The sequence below is a fragment of the Periplaneta americana genome, chromosome 6 (genome assembly GCF_040183065.1).
Source record: "Periplaneta americana isolate PAMFEO1 chromosome 6, P.americana_PAMFEO1_priV1, whole genome shotgun sequence".
Classification (NCBI taxonomy): domain Eukaryota; kingdom Metazoa; phylum Arthropoda; class Insecta; order Blattodea; family Blattidae; genus Periplaneta; species Periplaneta americana.
In genome coordinates, this window is record NC_091122.1 from 7,849,138 (window position 1) to 7,858,523 (window position 9,386).

The window sequence follows — 9,386 nt, forward strand, 5'->3', positions numbered from 1 at the left end:
TACAGGGTGTATTGCTCAACTTATTCGGGATTTCAGAATGGTGTTCTTCATTTATTTGTAAATAGGGATTGAGGGAAGATGCATAGGTATGACCAGTGATCTTTATTGATTCTTGTTCTTGAATGCCAATGCGAGTCATATTTGAAACTGCTGTGCATCGACTGGAGTAGTGTGTAATTTTCTGTTTTTTTTTTTTTTTTTTTTTTTTTAACGTCCAGACCAGCGCAGTTTGAAATGTTGGCAAACAAAGAAACAAATGCTAGGGACGCGATAAAATTAAACAAATGCTAGTGACGCGATAAAATTAAACAAATGCTAGGGACGCGATAAAATTAAACAAATGCTAGGGACCCGATAAAATTAAACAAATGCTAGGGACGCGATAAAATTGTGCGATAAGCAGCCATGATTGGTTGAAATACGTCCTTTCGTACCGTTTTATTGCTCAAAAGTAGTATGATGTAGTAAAAGTGTAATAATCTGTAGTAATGTCACGAGAGGTCTGAGATCTGCCGATAAATCCACGAGCGAAGCGAGTGGATTTATCTGGGAAATCTCAGACCTCGAGTGACATTTATTAGGACTATTTCGTGAATAAAATAAAAATTTAAATAATATATCCCTAAAATTCGATCACAAAATGTTAATAATTGTATATTAACGAATATTTAACCTATTCAGACATTGTGAAGTTGAAATACTCGTAGATGAATATCGATTATTGCAATAAAGAAATTCGATGTTATTATTCAGTAATGCCAATTGCGAAAATCGAAATATAGGTTTAACATTGTTAATTACATGTACTGCACTTTTCTCTTATTATTATAATAAATACATTTTCATTATCTGCTGAAATCATAATTTAATTTAACAGTAACAGTGGGGACAGCTATATATCATTGCTTATGTATTCACAGTGAGACATGTTGCTACACAGTGAAGCCATCTCTGTATAAATAGGCCTAATTAAAAAACGAATTTTATTACGCCATACGAAAGGCAGTTTGATCAAAGACATTGTTACTATGCAAGGTCTTTGAGTTTGATATGCGATGATGTTACATAAATTTCAATGTCTATTAATTGTTTAATTTCAATACAAATGTTATAGGTTACCTGTGGAAGCAGGACCAATGTCAGCTGTGCCTTGTTTCGACCGTTACAATGAGTGCTACACGAAAGCATTTTTTATAGCTCGACAAACGCATTCTCGCTACAGTGTGTAACGGAATTAAAGCTGCATCTACACAGTTCAATATTTCAATCGCGTATGCGTGCAATCTGGGAAGAATATTGAAAGAATCAAGTTTAAAGGTACGTTCAATTAAGATGTATGAAGATTTTGTGTCTACATGTTGTGCCGTTTTGAACGTCGTCTTCACTGCGTCAATATATTAATTAATATTAAATATCAATCTTGCATTAATTGCTTTAAAGTTGAAAGAAAAGTTTAACCGTGTAGTTGCATCTTAATGTATTCATGATCATCAATTTACGGGGAAACAGTTGGCGACAACGACTAAAACAAAAGAACGACCATGCGATAAATTGATAGCGATAAATCTAGCTGCAAAAATTATCGCAAAGTATGACTGTGATTGGTTGGAATTCAAAATTTCATTACACTGCATTGTTCGAAAATGGAATGACGTCATATAAACGAAATAGTCACTGAAATTTTTGTTTGAGTTTTTACTCCCGTGTTATTATTTTATCTATAATGCGGGCCTATTATTGGCCAACCGCTGTTAGCCAAGACATTATTATTATTATTATTATTATTATTATTATTATTATTATTATTATTATTAACAATAAATGAATAAACTATTTTATTCGCGGCCCTCCATTAACTGTCCTTCGGATCCCGCGGGACTGCAAGCCTCGGTTGGGAATCATAGCTCTAGAAAAAAGGACACCGACTAAACAGACAAATTCCTCTGCAATTATTTGGCATTGTCCCAGGTTTGATTCCTACATCAAGTAATACTCGTAAAAGTCGGACATTTCATGACCGATAAATAAAACATTTTTATGCTCGACCATGCCGAAATGTAGTAATTATACACCTGGTAGCAGTCCTTTAATGCATGTCATTAAAGTACACCTACTCATTAAAGTTCAGGTGTTCAGCCAATGACAAGTCAGCTTTGTACCGTTATATCGATTATTCTCGGATATGCAATCGTAAGACAATTAGCGAAAAGTCACGGAGGCTGGAAATCCAATACTGTCGCAGAAGGTTATGTTCTATTACTATAATAATTAGCGTTAATTGTAAATAATATTCAAATAAATTCAATTTGTCATCTCGTTTTTCAATTTTAAATCAATTTCCAGGTTATATCAGAGTAATCTTCATCTTATTCTCTGCCAAGGTCAATGACATTCGGCCTCGGAAAAAATCAATACTTTCGCGTCTGCGCACATCTCACAATTCAGGTCAGTTCGCACGTAACCATAAGAAGACCTAATTTTAAATAATTTCAAGTTAGAAATATGGTCGAGCATAAAAAGTCGTATGAAACTTGCCTATAATGGTATTTAAGACGCTCGTATGAAAATTATGAAACTCGCTTCCGCTCGTCTCATAAACAATCATACTTGCGTCTTAATTACTATCATTATAGGCTCGTTGCATAATGTACTATTATGCTCGACCATACCGAAATGCACTAATTATACACCTGGCAGCAGTCATTAAAGTACACCTACTCATTAAAGTACAGGTCTTCAGCCAATGATAACTCAGCTTACATGTGTTCAGCCAGCTTTGTAGCGTTATAAAACCGCAAGTATCGATTATTCTCGGATATGTAATCGAAAGAGAATTGGCGAAAAGTCACGGAGGCTGAAATCCAATACTGTCGCAGAAGGTTATGTTCTCTTACTATAATAATTAGCGTTAATTGTAAATAATATTCAAATAAATTCAATTTGTCATCTCGTTTTTCAATGTCGAATTCAATAATCAAAGTTATACCACGTTTAACGGGATTACACAAGGTCAATGACATTATTGTTCCTCGGAAAAAATCAATACTTTCGCGTCTGCGCACATCTCACAATTCACGACCTAGAACAAGGTCACTTCCGATCTTGTCAGATACAAATAAAATGTATACATCTGAATACCGGTAATTTCAAGTTAGAAATATGGTCGAGCATAAAAAGTCGTATGAAACTCGCCTATAATGGTAATTAAGAAGCTCGTATGAAAATTATGAAACTCGCTTGCGCTCGTTTCATAAACATCCATACTCGCTTTCTTAATTACTATCATTATAGGCTCATTGCATAATGTACTATTATCGCATACAACACGCTTATGGCTGTGATAAGGAATTACTTCCACTTCATGTACTTAACAGAGTTTTGACATCGTTTTCGTCATCCATGTCCATTATTTTGACGTGTAATGTATGCATTCGACCTTCAATAACAGTAAAAAAACTAAAGAATTTGATGGAACGTAAATGACATCACTACACTTCGGCCGCCATGTAAACGCTTACGTAAAATGCGATAAACTCAGCACAGTGAAAAAAAAATATATATATATATATATATATATATATATATATATATATATATATATATATATATATATATATATACTCAGTAGTTAAGCTTCACGAAACAGACGTGAGAACAATACATATTTATTTGTAGAAAGTTAATACACGGCAGTGGCGGCTTCTCAAGGGGGTTGCAGGTTTGTACACCCCCAGTAATGTTCCTAATCTCCCGGCTTTGTTACTATTAAAATATAATTTTATTTTACAATTTTCATTCATGACTATCTGCAGCTGGCGTCTTGTTTTGTACGTCTGCAGCAGCCTATTGGTTTGAGGCGTGGTCTATAGTGAGGATCACGTAAGAGTAGTTCCTAAAAGGCTAATTTGGCCGTCTCTTCAGTGTTGCCAACTGATACTAAGCATAACCAAAAGATGGTAAAATTACACTGCCATGTACAAAAATAATAATAATAATAATAATAATAATAATAATAATAATAATAATAATAATAATAATAATAATAATAATAATATAGTATTAACAATTATGATGACTTGCTTATTTACCACATCTCATCTTTATGTTGGGGAGGTATTTTCTAAATGGTTCAATAATTTGTGAAAGAGTAGCTATATTTTCCTTCTGCACCTCTCGCACAATATGCTAGTAGTTAGTAGATTACTGTACAATCTAATATTAAAATGTATTTTGTCTTACAACATGAAATTCATTGCTATGATTAAACAATTTACTCTACTATTCTCGAGACCTAACCTAAAAATGTATTTTGTTTGATCACGTGAAATGATTAGTACTGATTCCGAAAACGAATGAATGCCACGTTGAAATGTACGCTTAAGAATATTTCCTCCATTATTGTAATAAAAGTCTAAACACGAAAGAAATTAATTATATTATGAAATGGTATTTCTGTCTATTATCCAAGGCCTATAGCACACGAAATATATTTATTTACACTTAGCCTACCTGAATATAATCTTGAATTGTAACCACAACACAAAGAGCACATACAATAATATTAATACTGATATTCATTAATTATTATTAGTATGTTCAAATTTCACTAGCTTCCAGTAATCGACCCAGAAATCTAGAACAATTTGAATTTTCAGAATTTAAACTACCGGCAACTTGTGTCACTGCTGCCAACATAACAGTTATAAAATCACTACCAGTTGTAGTATTTCTCAGTACCGAAATTAGAGACGAAGTTGGCAAAACAAAATTCAACCTGCAAACTAGAAAATCACCATAATCCAGTAGCTTACGTAGTAATGGGGGGAAAATGGTTAGGTTTTACCCTTAGGGTATTAAGTAAGATGATCCGGACTATACTGCTTTCCTCATTGAGAACGATTTGTCGCACTCCCTGGCATGGACACCAACGTCAGTGAAGAAGAAACTAAATTCACTGGGAATGTATCTATTTCAACTAGACATTTGTTCGAAGTAATAAGCATGAAAAATGTATTCATTCGGCTTGTGCAACGAACAGTCGCATATTTCGCACATTACTTTCTCAATCTACATGCATACAAACGGCACAATACATAAAGGAGCTTGTATTTTGCTTTAAAGTTGTAAGAGTTGTCGTTCTGACAATAAGTGCTGCTATCTCCTGACAGCCTACGAAAGCTGCATTTGAATTTTATGAACGAAAACGTTGGTACTTGGTAGCATTGTGATGACGATTCTGTGCTCAAATGTTTTTCATGAGGGTAAATCGCAATTTAGGGAGATCCATCCACGATCCCGTCCACTTTTGGACTTTCTGTATAAATAGGTATGCTTGTAAAGGGTGCGTCAGAAAGAACGGATGGATTTCAAACTATCGATACGCAACGAGGAGAGAGATATAGTGAGGGGGACCACGACTGTTGGGTCAGCCATAGAATGCAGTTTCAGTTGAGAATATGGTGTTGGTCCGGTGTACAACGTGCTTTCATCGTAGAGACATTTTTGAAAAATGAAGAGTCTGTGATCGCCACTCAGGACTCATTTCGACATCGGATGTCACGCAAGGATTCCAACTCGGAATACAATTTTGCGGTGGGTGGCTTCATTTCGTATCACAGGTTCAACATTAAAGAAGAAATCATCTGGACGAAATTCTATTGCACTGAGATTGTCCGAGGCTACGGTAAGATCTCGCGCCCTGCAACTTCTTTCTTTGGGACCATTTGAAGGCGTAAGTTTGTAAACATCGATCACATACACTGTACGAACTGAAGACAGCGATTCGTGAAGAAATCGTGGCAATTGCACCAGCTATGACTGTGAAAGTGATGGCGAACATCAGAAAACGCCTCGATGCCTGTATTGAAAGCCAAGGACATCATATGGATAATGTTGTTTTACATACATAAACTGCATGTATTGGTGAATATGTTGATAACAATAAATTTTTGATTTGATGAATCTTTACAATTTTCTTGTCATTTGAAATCCATCCGTTCTTTCTGACGCACCCTGTATTTAGTCATTTTACTTACTAATTTCATATAAATTAACATATATGTATACGCCCTCAGGTATACATGGTTTTAAACTTTAAAGTAAAGTATGTTTAACTCCTCTTCGGTATCCACTGTGCACCACCATATTTTCAAAACACCAGCCGCCACTGAACACGGTTAATATTACCTACACACAGGGGAAATAACAAAAACAATATTTAACGAATATTCTCATGTGCTTATGTACACAGTAGGCCTATAAGTTACCGGTGTCAGTTATTGTTAATAAGACTCAAAAACAGTTTTCTCTTTGTCGTGTTAATAGTATACTTCGTTTTAATACATTATTATTACTATCACTAGCCGTACCCGTGCGCTCCGCTGCACCCGTTAGAAATAAATATAAACTAATTACATAATTAAAATAGGACGTTTGATCCAGGGAACATTCGTGTTTGATAGAAGGATAAATCGTTTAATATGTTACTTAATTTAAATTGCATCCAAATAATTAAAATGCGATCATTTTGGTCCAGAGACACTCATTTGGTGCAATGACAATTCCTTTAACATGTTTCTAATTTTTATTACATGCAACCATAGTTTAATGAAGATTGACATCATTTAGATTTAATACGTATATTTTATTTTACTTGTTATAGGTTTCCATTGAATTATGGTAATAACTTAATTTTAACCCTTGTTTTCTACGTATTCAGTAAATGGTGTTTGGCCCACTATGGTTCTGAACCCTTCAAATAAATTATATAATATTATATTATATTATATTATATTATATTATATCAGAAGTTACTGTAATAACATTATAGCATTATGTCCATATAGAGAAATACACTTTCCAATGGTGAAATAATACTTAATTATACAAATCGGTTAATTTAGCTCCGATATTACTTCATACAAACACAGAAACATTCTCTGTAGGCTACCTTTCATAGCTTTCGATTGTCGCTGTCCATGGCCTCTTATAGACGTAGTCATTTGTTTTTTTAATTCATTACACGGCCTTAGATGGCAGTTATTTTAATTTTAAAATTCATTTATCTCATTAAATATCAGTCCTATCTAAATTTTTGATGGAATAAAACTTATCGCAAATTATGTTTAAAGAAACCTTTGTTGTGTAATATTTTTCACAAAAATGAATAATAATCGAGATATTTCGATTTATTTAATTCAGACCCCCTTATAACCCCCCTTTTAAATAACGTATTTTGAATGCCATATAGCCTAAAATCTAAGTTACAACGAACTTAATTTATATTCCAATTTTCATTGAAATTCGTTCAGCCATTATCGCGTGAAAAGGTAACAAACATACAGACAGACAGACAGACAGACAGACAGACAGACAAACAGACAAACAAAATTTTCAAAAATGCGATTTTCGGTTTCAGGGTGGTTAATTATATAGGTTAGGACCAATTATTTTTGGAAAATCGAAAATTACAGAAACATTTCGGCTACAGATTTATTATTAGTATAGATTATACTTACAATGGCTTATAAGGATCCCGAAGTTTCATTGCCGTCCTCACATAAGCCCGCCATCGGTCCCTATCCTGTGCAAAATTAATTCATTCCCTACCATCATATCCCATCTCCCTCAAATCAATTTTAATATTATCCTCCCATCTACGTCTCGGCCTCCCCAAAGGTCTATTTTCGTCCGGCCTCCCAACTAACACTCTATATGCATTTCTGGATTCGCCCATACGTGCTACATGCCCTGCCCATCTCAAACGTCTGGAGTTAATGTTCCTAATTATGTCAGGTGAAGAATACAATGCGTGCAGTTCTGTGTTGTGTAACTTTCTCCATTCTCCTGTAACTTCATCCCTCTCAGCCCCAGCTATTGTCCTAAGAAACTTATTCTCAAACACCCTTAATCTCTGTTCCTCTTTCAAAGTGAGAGTCTAAGTTTCACAGCCATACAGAACAACCGGTAATATAACTGTTTTATAAATTCTAACTTTCAAATTTTTTGACAGCAGACTGGAGGACAAAAGCTTCTCAACCGAATAATAACAGGCATTTCCCATATTTATTCTGCGTTTAATTTCCTCCCGAGTGTCATTTATATTTGTTACTGTTGCTATGATGATAATGATGATGATGATGATGATGATTATTATTATTATTATTATTATTATTATTATTATTATTATTATAAGCAGTAACATGAGATGCTGCCAGCTAAAAGGTGGATAGCAATGAGAAAGGAAGCTTTTAATAGAAAAATGAGAATCTTCTGCGGTCCTCTGGAAAAAGAACTAAGGAAAAGACTAGTGAAGTGCTTTGTGTGGAGTGTAGCATTGTATGTGGGCAGAAATATTGAAATTACGACGAAATGGTAGTAAGTGAATAGAAGCATTTGAGAGGGAATAGGCATGACCCAACGTGGAATTTAAAAATGGCGGCACAAACACCTGTTAGAAGCGGAATATGCAAATGAAACTTGGTGAAACGATTGACAAAAATATTTAGAATTCAATATAAAAATTAAATAATCGCGTTTTTAGGCCATATAGATACCTATTTCTCAGTTTAATCCTACCTTAAAAATTAAGGGTGCTGTTCATAGACATTTCGGTAGCCCGCGCTACGAGTGTGCTAAACTAGCCCCAGCTATCGACTGGTTACTTGTACAGGATTCATATCAATTCATATCGCTAACACTGATTTTTGAATACGAAAAAGTTAGTTCGCTGACGATCCACCGGAAGCCAGCGCTAAGAATGTCTATGAATACGGCCCTAAGTGGTCTGAGCCGAAGACAATTTTTTAAGTTATTATCTCATAGTTTTCCGGGGTCATTCACAAACACAATTTATAAACTATATTATATTAGATACATTATATCATCTCCGTCATCAGTAAATAGAAATATATACGAATAATCATACAAAGTCTACAAAATGTCATTATCAAGCTGCTGCTTCTCCAGATGAAGGGCAGATGCTCCATGACTTTGCACTCTTTTGATCCAGTCTCGAACCCATATTTTCTTTGTTCTGTTCTCCTCTTCTCGAGAGCTGAAGTCGCTTCAACAAGCAAATTTTCAGCAATAATTTTTCAGAGAATTTCTCAAAGCAAAATGACGACGGCTGATGTTAATTTTTGTGATTTAAATTTTGCGCTGTACGACTCTACTATTCCTTATTACTTTCCTTTTCTGTGTGGACGGGTACTCTACCAAATTCGGTAGAGTAGAGTTGCTCGGCTAAAAAGTATTCTAGTTTACTCTGCTGCTAACTCTACTAGGGGAATGGGTTAGCTTTTGCCTTGAACTCGGTAGACACACGTCTCACCTTCCCTTCTACTCCTATCCCCTCCCATCCCGCACATCGCGTGTGTCTTGACAAA